Genomic DNA, 18,658 nt, shown 5'->3' on the forward strand with positions numbered 1-18,658 from the left:
ACCTCATCACAGTGATTAAATAAGTCCCCTAAGGGGGTCTTAGCTTATATTGCGTGGACACTGGGTCTCCAGTGCCCAATCCCATCTGTTGCTCACCCTTCAGGAAAGAAAATATTATAACGCACCAGTAGCAGAGGAGAGAGGGAGGAAGAGGGAAGGCGAGGGAAGGGAAGGGAAAGGAAAGGAAAGAAAAAAAGGAAGAAACAGAGAAAGTCATAAACCTCAAAATGACCCGAGTGTTTCTCATTGGACACGTTACTTGTTCAAATATGCCCAAGTGCCTCTTGCATGTCTAGCCTTGTGTTACTTAAATGCCACAAAGATACCAAGAAGTGTAAATACAATCCAAGCTTAGATTTTTTTGAGCTTCATTAGCCCACGGATATACTAAGTCCTTTAATTACACTTCCCTATTGAAAGTAACCACAACCAAATTGTAGTTGCAGCTAGTGATCCCATCACTCTATAAGAGTGATGAAACTCTTAGAGTTTAAGGAACTAGTTTAAGTCATATGCTGGCACATGCCATGTCTGGTACCGAAATGCACATGGTCCAACTCCAGTGCCCAAGGGCTTGGCAACGAGGCTTGGCTCAACAAAGTAGCTTATGGGCTAAGAGAGAGATGAGTAACCCACAAAAATCTTCCTGACCCCTCGTGATGTAACACAGATAGCCCAGTGCCCTGTGGTGCTTCCATCATTCCATTTCAGCAGGTGTAAATGCTCCCTACCAGCAACATTCAGCCTTCGTAGAATCCTGGTAGTAACTCACTTTAAAAAGTATTATGTGTTGCTCAATAGATTATTCATGGAGTTTTTATATGATTTAGCAATTTTTAATCCAAGGTAGATACCCCCCAAAATGGAAAATATAGTTCGCAGTGCAGCCACTATGGAAAACAGTATGGAGGTTCCTTAAAAAACTAAAAATAGCATTATCATATGATCTAGCGATCCCACTCCTAGGCAATATATATATATCCAAAAAACCATAATCTGAAAAAATAATGCACCCTAATATTTACAGTAGCACTGTTTACAACAGTCAAGATATGGAAGCAAGGGAGTTCTCTTTGTGGCTCAGTGGTTAACAAATCCGTGAGGTTGTGGGTTCGATCCCTGGCCTTGCTCAGTGGGTTAAGGATCCAGCGTTGCTGTGAGCTGTGGTGTAGGCTGGCGGCTACAGCTCCAATTAGACCCCTAGCCTGGGAACCTCCATGTGTAGCAGGAGCAGCCCTAGAAAAGGCAAAAAGACAAAAAATAAATAAAAAAAGAAGATATGGAAGCAAGCTAAATGTCCATCAATAGATGAATGGATAAAGAAGATATATATATATATATATATATATATATATACACACACACACACACACACACACACACATACACATATATGCACAATGGAATACTACTCAGCCATAAAAAATGAAATAATGCCATTTGCAGCAACATGGATGGACTAGAGATTCTCATGCTAGGTGAAGTAAGTCAGACAGAGAAAGACAAGTATCATATGATATTACTTATATGTAGAATCTAAAATATGATATAAATGAACTTACAAACGCAGAAATAGATTTGAAGACATAGGAAACAAACTTATGGTTATCAAAGGGGAATGGGGGGAGAGATAAATTAGAAGCTTGAGATAGCAGATATAAACTACTATATATAATGTAAATAAACAGATATAAAATAAACGACAAGGTGTTGCTATATAGCACAGGAACCTACATTCAGTATCTTGTAATAAACCATGATGGAAAAGAATATATATATATATATATATATATAAACTGTATATGTACCTGAATCACTTGGCTGTACACTAGAAATGAATACAACATTATAAATCAACTCTACTTCAATCAAAAAAATAATTGAAGATATTTTAAATAATAATTTTTTTAAAAGTGTTCCAATAGGAGTTCCCTTCATGGCTCAGTGGTTAATGAATCCGGCTAGGAACCAGGAAGTTGTGGGTTCAATCCCTGGCCTTGCTCAGTGGGTTAAGGATCTGGTGTTGCCATGAGCTGTGGTGTAGGTTGCAGACGCGACTCGGATCCTGAGTTGCTGTGGCTGTGGCATAGGCCAGCGGCTATAGCTCCGATTGGACCCCTAGCCTGGGAACCTCCATATGCCATGGGAGCAGTCCAAGAAATGACAAAAAGACCAAAAAAAACAAAAACAAAAAACAAAAACAGTGTTCCAACAAAAATTTGTCAGGAAGGTCCATGGCAGCATTGTTCATAATAGCCAAACAGTGGCAAACACTGCAGATGTCCATCCACTGATGAATGAATAAACAAAACATAGTGTAGCCATACAATGGACTATTATTCACTCATAAGAAGGAATGAAATACCAATCCATGGTAAGACATGGATGAACCTTGAAAGCCTTATGCTAAGTGAAAAACAAAAGGCCACATGATGTATAGTTCTATTCACATGAAATGTCCAGAAGATCGAAATCCACAGAGACAGAAAGCAGCGTAGTTGTTGTCAGGGACGCGGGGGGCGGGGGGTGGGGGGAATGGGAGGAAGTTCTTACTGGGTACAGGCTTTCCTTCTTGGTTGATTAAAATGTTACCGAACTAGACAGTGGTGATGGATGCCCAGCATTGCGAATGTATTAATGCCACTGAATTCTACCCCTTAAAATGGTTAAGGGAGTGACTCTTATGTTATGTGTATTTTACCCCAATTTTTTTTATGTTATGTGTATTTTACCCCAATTTGTTTAAAAAGGTGTTATGGATCTGGGGTAAGAGGTTCTCGGAGACATATTTTTAGGGGCTCACGGATGTGCAAGACACATTCATTCTCTATCTGAAGCATTTAGAAAGGCCGTGTCTGATGCAATGGAAAGGCCTTTCCTGCTGCTCTTTCATGACCATGATAGTATCCTGGCTTTGGTGACAAATGACGTAAATCATTTGACAATGATTGCTCCACTGGCGGTTGAACTGAGAGCTGTCAATGTGTGATGATTAACAGAGGTTGTAAAAAACATGTGGGAGTTCTTCAGATCTGAATGGCAGATGTGCTTTTCTTTTCTATTGGGGATTATATTCAGGAACTTCCAATACTGTAAATCTGTGGACCCTTTGTGCATCTGACCTTGGAATTTTCTTACTTTTGCTGGAAAAATAGAAAAATGACAAAATGCTTGTTCTCCATATTTAGATCCTAGGTCATTTCATGGATTGTTAGCTTTGCCAAAACGCATATGGGATTCATTGGAAACAATTGCAATGTTCTCACTACATTGCACCACTTCCTTTTGTTAATTAAGAGCCATTGCCCTCTGTTCTGCAGATGACAAAAGGGACAGCTCTTCCTTTGAAACCTGACAGCAGCCACAGAAAGGAAGGCAGAAATGACAGTGTGTTGGTGAATTAAGGTAGCAACAGAGAGCAGAAATCTCAGTACAGTGGCAACAGGGAGTGAAGCTGGTTCCAACTTCTGGGCTCCTAGGTACATTTCCATTCCAAGCGTCAAGTTCAATCTGCCCAATTACAGCTGTACCTCTCTATTTGCTCGTTGACAAAAGCCAGCTGCCTGAGAACGGAAAACATATTAAAGAGGATTAAACGGCAATGGAGTTAATTAAGAAAATCACCTCACCATTCACAATGACATATCGGTAGTTAATTTTTTAATTAAAAAATAAATTGGAAATAAAATTAATAAAACCTCTATAAACTTTTCAAAAAAAACATGAACTGCAAATAACTCCCTTGTTTTAGATTTACTAAAACTGTTGGAGGTGTGTGTGTGCCTGTGTGTGTGTGTCTGTCTGTAGTGATGGGTGTGCTTCAACAGAGCATATCTGTTTCCCTAAAATGATAGTGCGATCGGATTATTATAAAAGAAATAGCAATCCAATACGCATTTATGAAACGTGCGCTTTGTAAGGCAGAGAGCGTAGGAGGACAGAGGAGACTTCTGGGAGTAGAAAAGGAAATTGAAGGCTTCCTGGTGACCTTTGGGTTCAGATTTCTTCTAATCCCTGTCATTTCCACCCTCTCTCTGGTTTCAGAACCTTCGCACAACCCACTGACCTCGCCTACTTCAGTCTTTCCCTTTCTGCCCCCAACTCCCATCTGGCTAACTCCCACTTCTCCATCAGGACTCCGTATAAAGCCACTTCCTCCAGGAAGCCCTCCCTAACTATCCCTCCCAGACTGATTAATCCCTATTATCAGCGTTGCCACAACTCCCTCTTTCCTGTCTGATGGCTCTTAGCGCGCTTTGTCATCACTGCATGTTTCGTTATCTGCCCTTCAGGCAAAACTATAAGCTTCATAACAGAAGAGACTACAGGGGAAAAAACACATGGAGAAACAAATGTTTAGTTTTGAATGAGTGATGACTTGAATTAATGACTTGGGGGAAAATAAATCAAAAACAGTGAGACCTGGAGTTCCCGCCGTGGAGCAGCGGGAACGAATCCGACTAGGAACCATGAGGTTGCGGGTTCAATCCCTGGCCTCGCTCAGTGGGTTAAGGATCCGGTGTCATCATGAGCTGTGGTATAGGTTGCAGACGATCTGGCATGGCTGTGGTGCAGGCTGGTAGCTGTAGCTCCAATTCGACCCCCTAGCCTGGGAACCTCCATGTGCCATGGGTACAGCCCTAAAAAGACCGAAAAAAAAAAAAAATACTGAGAAGTTCCTATTGTGGCGAAGTGAGTTAAGAATCTGACTGCAGCGGCTTGAGTAGACTCGGAGGTAAGGCTTCAATCCCTGGCTTGGTGGAGTAGGCAGAAGGATCGGCATTGCTGCAGCTGTGGCTCGGATTCTGTCCTTGGCCTGGGAACTTCCATATGCGTGGGTGTGGCCTTTAAAAAAAAGTAGTGAGACTGTTGGTGTTTGTCTGTCCAGAGGCTGGCACACAGTAAACTGTAAATAGCTGTTTGTTGAATGACTGAATGAATGTACAAATGAAGACGTGAAGCTGTGATGCCATTTCCAATCCTTCTGAACCTTCATTTTCTCCTCTTTTGGCTCATGGTAGGTACTCGACGAGCCTTTCCACCTCACCAAAGGAGAAGCTGAGCTGAATGGCCCAGCTGATATAGGGAGGAATGATTCTGCATCTTTAGTCAAATCAGGCTTCCTGTTCCAGAGTATTTGGCCTTTAGGAGGTAAAGAGAACTAAGCCAGTTAAGAACATTGAGGGCGAAGTGAGGGCTGATTGGGAGTGAGCCGGATGCAGCAGCTCAGACTGATTGGATTTTTTAAAAACAATTCCTCATGATTGTGAAATTAGCATGAAGGCTGAGAAATGCAAGTACAGATTATGGGTTGAAGGGAGAGCGCCTGTTTAGAAGGAAGTGTGATTAAAGAAAAAGGGAGACATAGACCAGCCAGCTCTAAGGGTTCAGGAGCAAAACCCATCGTAATGCTTGGAGTGGAGTTGGTGGTAGTGATGATGGCATAACAAGCTCTATCCAAAGTGAGTGTCTGGGAGTTCCCATCATGGCTCAGTGGTAATGAACCCAACTAGTATCCATGAGGATGTGGTTCAATCCCTGGCCTCGCTCAGTGCTCAGCGGGTTAAGGATCCCCCATTGCTGTGGCTGTGATGTAGGCTGGTACCTGCAGCTCCGATTCGACCCCTAGTCTGGGACCTTCCATATGCTACAGGTGCAGCCCTAAAAAGCAAAATAAATAAAGTCAAATGAAACGTGTCTGCTCGGAGTTCCTGTCATGGCACAGCAGAAACAAATCCGACTAGAAACCATGAGGTTTCGGGTTCGATCCCTGGCCTCGCTCAGTGGGTTAAGGATCTGGCGTTGCCGTGAGCTGTGGTGTAGGTCACAGACATCGCTCGGATCTGGTATTGCTGTGGCTGTGGTGTAGGCTGGCAGCTACAGCTCTGATTAGACCCCTAGCCTGGGAACTCCATGTGCCACGGGTGCAGCCCTAAAAAGACAAAAACAAACAAACAAAATGTGTCTGCTCTGTGCTAGTCATGATGCCATAATGAACCACTTTATTTACCCTGGCAATAATCCTATGACTCGGACATTGTTTTTTTTTTTTTTTTTTTTGTCTTTTTTGTTGTTGTTGTTGCTATTTCTTGGGCCGCTCCCGCGGCATATGGAGGTTCCCAGGCTAGGGGTTGAATCGGAGCTGTAGCCACCGGCCTACGCCAGAGCCACAGCAACGCGGGATCCGAGCCGCGTCTGCAACCTACACCACAGCTCACGGCAACGCCGGATCCTTAACCCACTGAGCAAGGGCAGGGACCGAACCCGCAACCTCATGGTTCCTAGTCGGATTCGTTAACCACTGCGCTACGACGGGAACTCCTCGGACATTGTTTTGATCACCTTTGTAGACAGATGGACTTGTTAAGGGTCACAAGTTAAAGTACACGGGTCATTTTAAACCTTGGTTCTCCCCATTTCCGGAGCCTGATCTTTGGACCCTATATTATGATGCTGTAGGAGAGTATAACAGAAGGCTTGTTTCTCTTCCAGTTGTGTCTTGTTGTGTGTTCATCCTCTACGTTTCATTGACATAAATCAGGAGTTCAGGAAGGGCTCAGATGAGTGATTTTGGTTCCAGTTTCTCTTGAGGTTGCAGGTGGGGGATGGGTGGGGCACCTGGGAACTTTCTATGGTCTCTCCACATGGGCCAGGTTGGGCTTCCTCATAGCATGGTGGCCCCAGTATAGTCAGCTGCTTACCTGCCAGCTGAAGGCTTCAAGAGCAAGTATTCCAATGAATATGGTGGAAGCTGCATGGCCTGTTATGACCTAGCCTCTGTAGTTTCAGAAACTTGCTTCTACCACACAGGCTGCCATCTTGGTCCAAGCCCACAGATTCAGAGGGAGGGAAATTCCATCCCACCCCTTGACCAAGGGAGTGGCGAGGTTCTCGAAGAGTATATGGGATGGGAAGTACAGTTGTGTCTGTCTTTGCCAAATATAATCTGCAGCATGGAGATTTGGGGCCGGGGGTGAGGAGGGTAAGAGGGAAGACACCATAGGTGGTAGGTACCCTTTGCTGGAGGTGTCATTCAGCTTCCACCAAAGGACCTTATAAAAAGACACTGCAGTCTCTTTACATTTTAGACACAAGGAATGGAGTTCTATCTACCTGGCCAGGTCATTCTGCACCTGCTCTACCCCAGGCCACCTGATAGATGCTTTACAAACGTCCCTTCAGACTTCCCCCAATTTGTTATTATTAGCATCTCATATAGGAAGAAACAGAGGCTAATTAATGAGGCCTCCAGAAGCAGGAGGCAGGACTAGAGAATTCAACCCCAGGTCTCTCTCCACTGTATTCTCCACCTTTCAAAACCTCATCCATTTGCCCCATCATTAGGGCCATTGTGTGTCTCCTCTTCCCTCTTGTGTCTTTCTTGGGTCTGGGTCCTTTCAAGACACCCATGCCACATAGTGCTTGCAAGAGAATTAAAGGACACAATGAAGCTGCCTACCCCTCTGGGAAACTGCCTTTTTCTCCTGTTCTCCCAAAGGAGAGTTGTCACACGGACCCTCTGCTGAGCTGGCCAGAAAGCAATCTGAAAGATGGCTTCTGAGATTGGCAGTCGCCTGGCCTTGGCAGGGAGTGAGGTATTAACTGCTCTCTTGCACATCATGTCCGAGGCCTCGGCTCTTCTTCCCATCAGGCTCTGCCTTCCTTCTGGGAAGCCCTGTGTGAAGCAGGCCCTTGTGCACTGAACAAGAATCCTTTGAGCCCGCTGCCTCTCTTGTTTATGGTATTACAGGCCTTCCAAGAGAGCCGAAACCGGCTGGTCTAAGTTTAGCAACCTGGTGAGCTTCATGTGGCTTTGGCAAGAAGATCTCAACACAAAGTGCCTTAGTGCGTTGGCCAAGAATAGCAAGGGGCAAAATAAAGTCCTTAAAAATAATAAATAGAAAGAGGGAGAAGAAGAGGGAAGGAGGAAGAAGGGAAATAAGAAGAGGGCATGGGAACAAAGAGAATGAAAGAAGGAGGAAGGAAGAAAGGGAATCATGGAAATCGATCAGTTCACCATCCTCGTATGTGCCAGCTGCCACTTGAGTAGAAAGAAGAGGGGGTGAGACAGCAGAAGAAAAGTTCCCACAGCCACTGCCGTCATCTGAGCTGCCTGACCCCATCGCCAGTGCTCTGTGATGATCATGTGACATCTAATAATATGTAACACCGAGAATAAACATTTTCCATCAATTGACACTGTCACTCTGTGTCAGAGGGATGATAGACACCATCTCGTCTAACTCCTGCCAAACCCCACAGGAGCCTCATCCCCTTTTTACAGATGAGAAAACTGAGGCTTGCCAGGGCAGTTACTTTGCCCAACAGAGTTAGCCCCGTTCTGGGCAGTATATTGTCGATGTGCCAGATGGGGCCTCAGGGCTGCTTCCTGGGGCACAGAGAGCACTTCCAGGATCAGGGAAAGAACGAGTTAAATGTTCCCGACTCAGCGGCCCTTCTAGCCCCAGCCCAGCCTCCCAGGGTAACCCTCCTCCAAGCCTGAGGCTGTCCTGGTCTCCAGAGTCTCCAGAAACCATCTCAATGAGAGTTTTTCTGTTGACACTAAGGCTCTTAGGTGGTTTCTGTGGGTGCAAATATGTATTTATTATTTGAAGCATTAACTGTGTTTTCCCTGCATTTCCTTTAAACGAGAATTTATTAATCCCCAAGCACATGCGTGGCCGTTTATTTAGTCGGTGTTGTGGAAGCAAAATTGAGAAAGCAGTTAATAAATTTGAGCGACTGACAACCTACGAGGAAAACAATGTGTTTCTCAAGTCCGAAGCCAGCGAGGACAATCCCTGGGCAGCACAGGCAAGCCATTCTCTGGTCCCTCCACTATTTTTTTTAATAGACTTTTATTTTTTAGAGTAGTTTCTGGCTCCCAGCAAAATTGAGCCGAAAGTAGTTTCCATCTCCCTACCCCACACCCCCACCAGCCTCCTGCCCTATCAGCTGCAGGTACCAGAGCGCTGCATGTGTTATGATGAATCTGCATGGACACTTGGCTATAAGGACTACATCGACATATGTCTGTCACCCAAAGTCCCTAGTGTATGTGAGGTTGGATTCTTGGCACTGTACCTTCTATGGGTTGGGACAAATATATGACATGATAGCATCCTGTAGAGTAGTTTCACTGCCCTACAAATCTCTCTGTGCTCCACTTCTTCATCCCTCCTGTCCCCCCATCCCCTGGCAACCATTGATCTTTTTACTGCTACCGCCCTTCTGCCTTTCCCAGAATGTCATATGGTTGGCATGACACAGTATGGAGCCTTTTCGGATTGGCTTCTTTCGGTTAGAATGAACATTTAAGATTCCTCCTTATCTTCTCGTGACTTCACAGCTCATGCTTTTTAGGGCAGAATAATATTTCTTGGCCACAAGCACAGTTTGTGTATTCATTCATTCATCTCCTGAAGGACATTTTGGTGGCTTTCAAGTTTGGGCAACTATGAATCCATTCACTCGAAACACCCCTGTGTAAATCTTCACGTGGATACAAGTTGTCCATCCCTTTGGATCAACGCCAAGGAGGGCAGTGGCCAGATTGTAAGGCAAGAGCATGTTTAGTTTTGTAAGAAGCCACAAGCTGTCTTCCAAAGTGACTAGTAGTTTGCATCCCCACCAGCACTGAATGAGGGCGGGCTCCTGTGGCTCCACGTCCTTGCCAGCGTTGGGTACTGATCCCTCTACTCTTTAAAGCATGACTACACTGAATTATGTGGAAATGACACAAGCCAGATAGAAAGCCCACAATGACTCTGAGCAACAAAATGGAATGTCACATCCTGTGATGTCCGTGGGGCAGGGTTTCTCATATCCTTCCTCAAAGCCACCGCACTCCTCCTTTTGCACAAAATACTATTAAGTTCGGTTTTCCGTTTTCCCAGCCTGGTAAGAATTAGAAGCATGAAAGAGATGGAGACCCTAAAACTGTAAAACAGGAGACACATGCAGGAGCCTGTTAGCAAATGAGTTAGCAAGCAAGTATGTAATCCTGCATTTTTTAGACACATACCTGCGCATTCACTTGACATAACCAGTGAGTGTTTATAAGAATGACCTTAAAACACCCGTGGAAAGAATGAAATGGCATTCAAGATACCACAGCTGTTAAAAATTGAGGCTAAGCCCCTACCGTGTAGATTTGTTGCTGGAATTAAATGAAATGCATGTACAATGCTTAACGTCGTGTCTGGTATGTGGCAGTGCGAGTCAGTATTGGCTGAAATGATGCTGCTGATGGTGATTATATAGCAAGTTGTTGGACAATTAGAAGAAAGGGGAAAGGGAAAGAAAAGAGTATTGGAATTTCTTGGGCATTTATTGAGGTCGTATTCAGTCCCAGGGTGAATTCACAAGTAAATGGCCTGTGGGTCCCCTTCTTGAGGAAATCCTTGGCTAGCGTGTCATGTAATTATGACAGAGTGTGTTCAATGTTACAACACATCTGTGTATAAAAGCGCCATGACCGCATAGGTGAGGGAGCTGCTAATTTTGCAAGACTGAGCAAAGCCATAGTAAATATCGAGCTGGCTGGAAGGAAGGATTTTGCTCTTTGGTGAGGGGTAGGCTTTTTTTTTTTTCTTTTTAGGGCCCCATTTGCAGCATATGGAAGTTCCCGGGCTAGGGGTCGAATGGGAGCAGCAGCTGCCCGCCTACATCACAGCCACAGCAACCCGGGATCTAAGCGCATCTGTGACCTACACCACAGCTCACAGCAATGCTGGGTCCTTAACCCGCTGAGCGAGGCCAGGGATTAACCCACATCCTGACGGACACGATTCTTAACCCACTGAGCCACAACGGGAACTCCACGGGGTAGACATGTTTAGGAAAAACACGGCAGGCAGAGGAAACAGACTTTGAAAAAAGGCACGGAGTCATGGAAATCATGGCACAGTCAAGAATGTAGATCTGAGTAAAATCAAAGAATGTACAGCCAGGAGATGGGCCAGAAAGTTCCCTGAAGGCCAGTTGATGACTGCCTTATCACCAAAGAGTATGGATTTTATTTGACAGGTGGTAGATTGCTATTAAAGGCTTTAAGCTGAGAAGCTCCAGGATTACATGTCTGCTGAAGGTAGGATGGCTTATGAACTTGAACAGGTAGAAGGTGGAGGCAGGGAGACCAGGCAGGGGTTCATGGCATCCTCTGGGCTATTGCAGAGATCCCCAGACTTGAGGAGAGGTGACAGGGCGACTTGTTAAGACTGAGTGGTCTCTTAGAGGGGCTTTGAGGAGAGGGCGGAGAGAGTTGTGCATGGAGAATATAGTCAAGCATGACTCCGAGGTCCCTAACTTGGGCAACTGGGACAACCCAAGGAAGGAACGTTTCATAAACCTGAGATTTATTTGTTTTTAATCTTTGTGACCCTCTGGTGGCATGAAAGAAGCTGCATCTTTACTACCACTTCAATTCCAAGCTTATCTGATATTGTCTTGTTCCACTCAAGAGAACACCACTTGAATTATGTCATAAAGCGAGAACGAAATGAATGCAATTCGTTTTTCTAAAAGTTCCAAGGAGGGAGAGACAAACATATACTGAAAGAACAAATTTCAAGGCAAAAATGACCAAATGCGGTCTGAAGCTGGGCCCTCTAACATGGTAGCCACCAGCCACACAAGGCTGTTGAATGCTTGAAACATAGCTCCTCTTTTTTGTTTTGGTTTTGTTTTTGGTTTTGTTTTTTCAGCCATATCTGTGGCAAGTGGAAGTTCCTAGGCCAGGGATTAAACCCAAGCTGCAGCAGTGACAGTGGCCAGCAGGAAACTCCAAAATGTTTCTGCTCTTAACTGAGACGTGATATGAGTGTAAAATACATAAAATTCATATCGAATTTCAGAGATTTATTATGAAGAATGTAAATACTGTTAATTACATGTTGAAATAATATTTTGGGTGCAATAAAATATATTACCAAAATTAACTTCAGCAGGTTTTTTTTTTTTTCTTTTCTCATGCCGCAGCTAGAAATTTTTAACAATTTCTTTTTTTGTCTTTTTTTTTTTTTAGGGCTGCGCCTGTGGCATATGGAGGTTCCCGGGCTAGGGGTCAAATTGGAGCTGTAGCCACTGTTCTACACCACAGCCACAGCAATGCCAGATCCGAGCCACCTCTGTGACCTACACCACAGCTCACCGCAACACCAGATCCTTAACCCCCTGAGCAAGGCTAGGGATAGAACCTGCATCCTCATGGATACTAGTCAGATTTGTTTCCGCTGAGCCACAGTGGGAACTCTGAAAATGTTAAATTACCTCTGAGGCTCACCCTCTGTTTCTGTCAGGCAGCACTGGTCTAGGGAATTCCATTTTTGCAGTGTCACCCCTGACCAACTGTATAGAGATCAAGGTTACACTTTGCCATTTTTGCTTTTCTTCCCATGACAGGGGGAGGGTCTCCCCTGATGTTTTCTAATATTTTACTACGTATCCTTATTCTCATTAAAAAAGAAGGGGTGGAGTTCCCGTCGTGGCGCAGTGGTTAACGAATCCGACGAGGAACTATGAGGTTGCAGGTTCGATCCCTGCCCTTGCTCAGTGGGTTAAGGATCCAGCGTTGCCGTGAGCTGTGGTGTAGGTTGCAGATGCAGCTCGGATCCCGAGTTGCTGTGGCTCTGATGTAGGCCGGCGGCTACAGCCCCGACTCGACCCCTAGCCTGGGAACCTCCATATGCCGTGGGAGCGGCCCAAGAAATGGCAAAAAGACAAAAAAGGGGGGGGTTACCATAGCAACAGCCACACCACATTGTGTTTACCACACGTGGAGAGGGAGGCGTACACAAACATCCCAATCTGTCATTCGGGTTTACACAGGGATGGGCTTCCCCCACCAGGCGTATTTGGGTCTTCCTTTGCAAAACAGAGCTCTGAGAAGAGGAATCTCGACTTCTAATTTCCACCAAAGTCCCTGGCTTCTCTGGGTCTCAAATAAGGAGAATAATAATTATTCTGTGCCCACTTCAGAGGGTTCTGTGGCGAGAGAGTTACAAAATATTCTGCAAGGGATTCTCAGGGCACAGCATCAGCCTGGCGTCACCCAGTGGAACACAGCAACGGCCTCTGCTGCAGGTGCAGGGCTAGAGGCTGGCAAGGACAAGGTAGTTATCTTCCGCGGAGACGGGAGAAAAGAGGTCAGCCTGGGAAAAACCAAAAGGAGGTGACCGATGTTCGCGTTTGTTCCCTAGACCTTAACAACCAGTCCTTTTGGAGTGTTTTCCTTCCTCAATACCCAATCTCCACGGGCTGGAGAAGCCTGGGAGCCCAGAGCCCGTACCTCCCGGCTGCCTTGATAAGGAAAAAGCAAACAGGTGGGCATTTTTTTATGTCAATCATGTCATGATGCTTTCAGTGTCGTGCTCACTTATGCACCCTAAACTTCTCAAAGATCTTCCCCTTCCTGGGTCAATCCTGTTTTAACACACTTGCCCCTCAATATATAGCATCTGAACAGAGGTGACAGATGCGAAGAAAGGGAAACTGGGACAGACTGAAAGTGACTTTTATTTCCTTCACTCAAGACAGTGCTGACTTCAGAATAGCCAGATTCATTGGCCTTAAGGATTTTGAGATGGTCGATAGTGGAGGCTGGGGTTTGGCCACTAGGTATTTGTGTAGCAAGCGTGCAGTTTTCAGTCCAAGGTTGTGCTTATTTGAGGTGGCTGGAGCCGGGGGTGGGGCATGATGATCAAGGGCAGGGCAGGGGGTTGGCTAAAGACCCCTGAGCCCAATCTACCCCCTTGACATTTCAGGGAACTTAGATTTTGTGGCTAAAGCAATACACGTTTCCAGGAGTCCATTCGCACAGGTGTTATAAATCTACGGGAAGCTTTCCAACTGATGATGCGCTGTCATTTGCAAAGCCGTTCCCTGATTTATCTAATCTACAAACAGCCACCCTGAATGAAAATCAAGGAAACTGCTACAGTTACATCTTGAGAAATCCCTGCTCATTCAGCCTTGGCATTTGGGAGATCCTCTACCCAAGAAGGCTTTTACCAAAGAGAAATAAAAATACCTTGCAAAAATGCAGCAGCTCCACCGAAGTTTCAAGAAAGGTTAATTATCATCATTTGGTGTTTTTGAGCGTCTCTCCCTCCTCTGGGCAGGGGGACGGGGAGGGGAAGAGGGGGAAGGAGATTGGGGGAAGGGGAGTGTGGTTTTCTGATCTCAACTCACATAGCATGGTTTGAATTATATAATGGAACTGCTGTGAGTCAGGTGACAGGCTCCCTGTGTAATTCCCTGCAGAAAGAGACAAACTGCATGTTAAAAAGCTCAACAAATACTCTTTAAAAAAAAAAGAAAAAAGAAAAGAAAAAAAAAAAAAGCAAAGCCTAGGCTGTGAGGTTCAGACTTCCAAGCTGCAGCTTCCTCTGAATTCTCCCCAGGCTGAAACAGCTGGGCAGGCTGGCTGAGTCCCAGGACACCCGGAGGCTGCGGAGAGCCCCACCGGGGTCGGGGGTCTGGTCCGGATCACCGGGTTACTTTCTGTTTCATTTCGAAATGTGCCCTGTTCCTGAGACGGGTTGCTTCCCATGTCCAGGAAAACGCAGGACTCCTTGGAGACTCCAGCCAGGCTTTTAAGAACCGGGGCTTTGTGAAGGTAAGAAGCTATCCCGCTGCTGGAGGGGGTCTGGGTGCGAGTGGGGAACGCCAGGAGGAGCTCAGCCAACTTGTCCCCAGATCTGAGCGAGGCTGGAGAAACCATCCGTGGAGGCATTTTAAGGGTAGGAAGGGGATAAGATGGACTGTTCCCGCCTGGATGGGTGGCCACCCAGTCCACCATGAGTTGAATCGATTCCCAATTCCTGTCTGTGCCCTTCCCTTCCCCAGTTCCATCCTGCAGGGAAGCTGGGCAGTGGTCCGGAATTGGCCTGGGACTGGGAAGGAAGGAGAAGGGGCTGCCTGGCACCACAAGGCTGTCTGGGTGTGGGTAGCATGTGTATTTCAGAGCCTGACACTTGCGACTGTTGCTCAGGCTAAGAAAGCGCAGCTCCTGGGGAGTCAAGGCAGAGCTTTGGGAAATCGGTGAGGTAGGCATGATTTTGAGTCCAAAATCTTTTTCATTGCTCTTTGTGTGTTCGTAAGATTTTTGTATTGGTTCAGGGTTTTGTTCAGTTTAGGGACTTTTCCCTTTGGGGAGCTGCTGATGCCAATGGATTGGGTTTTTCGGTCCTCAGACGTGGTTGACTGGATGCCTTGGGACTCACTGGTACTCTCTCCTGGATGCCTGGGAGTCCGAGATCAATTGGGAAACTGGTGCTGGTTTTCAATTGCTGTGAGATTCAATTGCAAATCTCGCCGCCGAGGAGACTAGCTGGGAGTCCTGGACGCCTGCGGAGGCAGCAGGCGGCTGAGGAACCTCAGAAACTTCCTGACTTAAAGAGACAGGAAAGGAAAAATCAAAAGGGCAGTTGTTAATTCCTGGAAGGTGGGCACAGGGAGAAGTTGTCAAGGATCGGAAAGAAAGATGCCTGGGAAGATGAAAGGCTGGGTAAAGGAATGGGTTTGGTGGGACCCCATCTCGGGCTGTGGCATTTTGAGTTTGCAGCATGGAGATACAAATCAATAAGAGAACTGATAACAGCTCACCGGGCATGAATAAGAAATGCTACCGTGGATTCTCTTTTTGTGGTTGGTTTTTTATTGACTCGTAGAGAACCTGAGAAATAGGCAAGGCGTGAGTTGGGAAGGGCTCATTTCGAATTGCTCTTCTTTGCGGCCACAGGAGGTGCTCTGAACAAAATGTGATGATAGAACCACAGGGGAAATGTGCGCAGAATGATGTCTGCAAAGATGTTTTTCAAGTTTATGCTGCCCTTCCCCCTTTCTCCAGCCTCCTCGCCTTTTGGGGCAGGTTGTGGGATTTGAATGTGTCGGATGCAAACAGCTCTTTAGAGTGATAGTTTTTTACCGTGACAGGATATTTAGGTACTAGAATAAAAGTGATCTTGAATCAGTGGTTCGTACATTTTTGAGATCATGGACCACATCTGGGAATTGAAAAGACTTAATTGCTAAATTTCCCTGCACCCTCCCATCCTCTGATGCTCAACAAACCTAAACATCGACAACAAAGCCAAAAGGCACAGCATGGTGAGGTTTCTAATTAAAGCCCATGTTTGAAATATTGATGGACAATATTATAAATATTCATAATAGAAGAAAACAGTTTTTTTTGCAAGCCATGGAAGTCCCTCAAGAAAGCACTGCTTAAATCATGAGAGTCAGCACAGTAAGTTCCTTTTAGCCAGATGTCTGTTGGTTGAAACTTGCTGGAAACCTGCATTTCTGCCCTTCAATAATATAATGAGGGTGGAAATTCACAAGACACCACAAGGTCCATCAGTGGCTTCCAAATCACAGAAGAGAACTTGATGCTCTGAATAGTTTTGGGATGGAGTGCACTTTCTTGCTAAGTCTTGAAAATGTGGTAATTTGCCAACTTGTGGTGCCCATGTTTTCACACCACGAACCAGCACTTGTGGTCTTTCCCAAGAATATTGCTGTTACTTTCAGTGCAAGGGACAGTTTGGGAAATGCAGTTCAGAGCCAAGTTGCAGTTTAGAGATCCATTTCTGGGACAGTTAAGTAGCTTATGGAACCCCGGGTCAGAGGGTGTAAAATAGAAAGCTCCTGAAGATCCAATCCTGGGAGTTCCCGATGTGGCTCAGCGTGTTACGAGCCCAACTAGTATCCATGAGGAGGTGGGTTCGAGCCCCAGCCCTGCTCACTGGGTTAAGGATCTGAAGTTGCTGTGAGCTGTGGCGTAGGTTGAAGACGCTGCTCGGACCCTGCATAACTGTGGCATAGGCTGGCAGCTGCAGCTACGATTCGATCCCTAGCCAGGGAACTTCCATGTGCCGCGAGTGTGGCCCTAAGAAGCAAAAGGAAGGAAGGGAGGAAGAAAGAAAAGAAGATTGAATAGAAATATAGAAATATAGATGCTTTGGTGAAAAGCATAAGTTTTTTGTGTTCAGACTTGGGTTTGCCTTCCAATCCTGCCACCTGTTCAGTGAGTGACCCTGGGGTAGGGGTAGGGAGCGGTGGTTCTTGGCTTGCCCAAGGCTCAATTTCTTCCCCTGTAAAACTGGACAATGACAGGACTTATCTCGGAGGTTGTATGGGAGTAAATAAAATTATGTGTGACGAGACTAGAGTAGCACCTAGTACAGCATCTGGCACAGTTCGTGTCTAATAAGTGGTATCTGCTCTTACTATTGTATCATTTATGGTACCTCTTAATATATGCCAGCGAGCAAAGAATATGTTGTGCAAACTTTTTTTAATTAATGATTTTTTTCCATTACAGCTCGTTTACAGTGTTCTGTCAATTTTTTACTGTATACCATGGTGACCCAGTCACACATACATGTATACATTCTTTTTTCTCCCATTATCATGCGCCATCATAAGTGACTAGATATAGTTCCCAGTGCTAGACAGCAGGATCTCACTGCCTATCCATTCTGAATGCAATACTTTGCATCTATTAACCCCAAATTCCCAGTCCATCCCACTCCCTCCCCCTCCCCCTTGGCAACCACAAATCTATTCTCCAAGTCCATGATTTTCTTTTCTGTGGAAAGGTTCATTTGTGCCATCTATTAGATTCCAGATATAAGTGATATCATGTGGTATTTGTCTTTCTCTTTCTGACTTACTTCACTTAGCAGGAGAGTCTCTAGTTCCATCCGTGTTGCTGCAAATGGCATTATTTTGTTCTTTTTTTATGGCTGAGTAGTATGTTGTACAATCTTAGATCACCATCTGTGATCCTCACGACGTTCTGGAAATAAGTCCTTAGCCTGTTAATTAAGTCATATATGTTCATTAGTCACATAGGAGAGGCATTGTTATCCCCCTGTGTTGCCCAGAAGAATCTCTTGAAGCAGTCAAGTCACGCAGGACATAAGTGACATCATCAGACGGGGAACATTCGTCTCCAGACTCCGTGCCTGCCCCCTGGATCACGCCATTCCTGACGGTCCTGCCGGGGCTCCACATCAGGGCTGGTCTAACAAGGGCAAAGTATCCTCTGTCTCTGGAGAGCCTCGGAGCCTTTCCCAGGGAAGTAGTTTGGTGCCACAGGCTTGGTTTTCCCTGCTGCAGCCCTGCTGTTTTCTCTGCCCTTTTCTCCTCCTGAACTTGTTGAGTGCAAAGCCCCTACAGGTGTCTACTACTTGGCCAGCTCATGCCCATGGGGCGGTAATGACCATGAAGACCCAGTTCCAAGGCCCTTCTCCTGGGGACAACACAGAACCTGGTACTCTTGTCCAATCCCTCAAAGACTGTTTCTATTTTCTCTTTATAGACTCCTAACATGGGGGTTTGATGCCTGCCATAGGCAAACTCCCCATCATATATTATAAAGTCCAAAGAAGGTCCTATAATTAACCTAAAGGGTGAAGATGTCAAAAGGCCTTTTCTTTTGCGTTCTATGGGTAGTCAGTTTCCTGTAAAAGTTATTATTTACTTATTTATATTTTAGGGCTACAGGTGCCGCATATGGAAGTTCCCAGGCTAGGGGGGCTGCAGCTGCTGGCCTACCCCACAGCTACAACAATTCGGAATCTGAGCCATGTCTGTAACCTACACCACAGCTCAGGGCAACGCCAGATCCTTAACCCACTGGGCAAGGCCA

The 18,658-nt window shown here is 45.6% G+C and overlaps 1 protein-coding gene across 11 annotated transcripts in view; it reads left to right on the forward strand.

Annotated features, from left to right (window-relative positions):
- The window catches only part of PHACTR1 (phosphatase and actin regulator 1), a 561,465-nt gene that overhangs the window by 225,821 nt on the left and 316,986 nt on the right, over window positions 1–18,658 (forward strand). The window contains exon 1 of one of the 11 annotated variants that reach the window (XM_021099759.1): window positions 12,689–14,617. The exons of 8 other annotated variants lie outside the window; for them this stretch is intronic. The gene's annotated coding sequence lies outside the window, so the exon portion shown is untranslated. 2 more of the 11 variants (XM_021099765.1, XM_021099762.1) reach the window with 2 other exon arrangements.

The sequence above is a fragment of the Sus scrofa genome, chromosome 7, assembly GCF_000003025.6.
Source record: "Sus scrofa isolate TJ Tabasco breed Duroc chromosome 7, Sscrofa11.1, whole genome shotgun sequence".
Lineage (NCBI taxonomy): Eukaryota > Metazoa > Chordata > Mammalia > Artiodactyla > Suidae > Sus > Sus scrofa.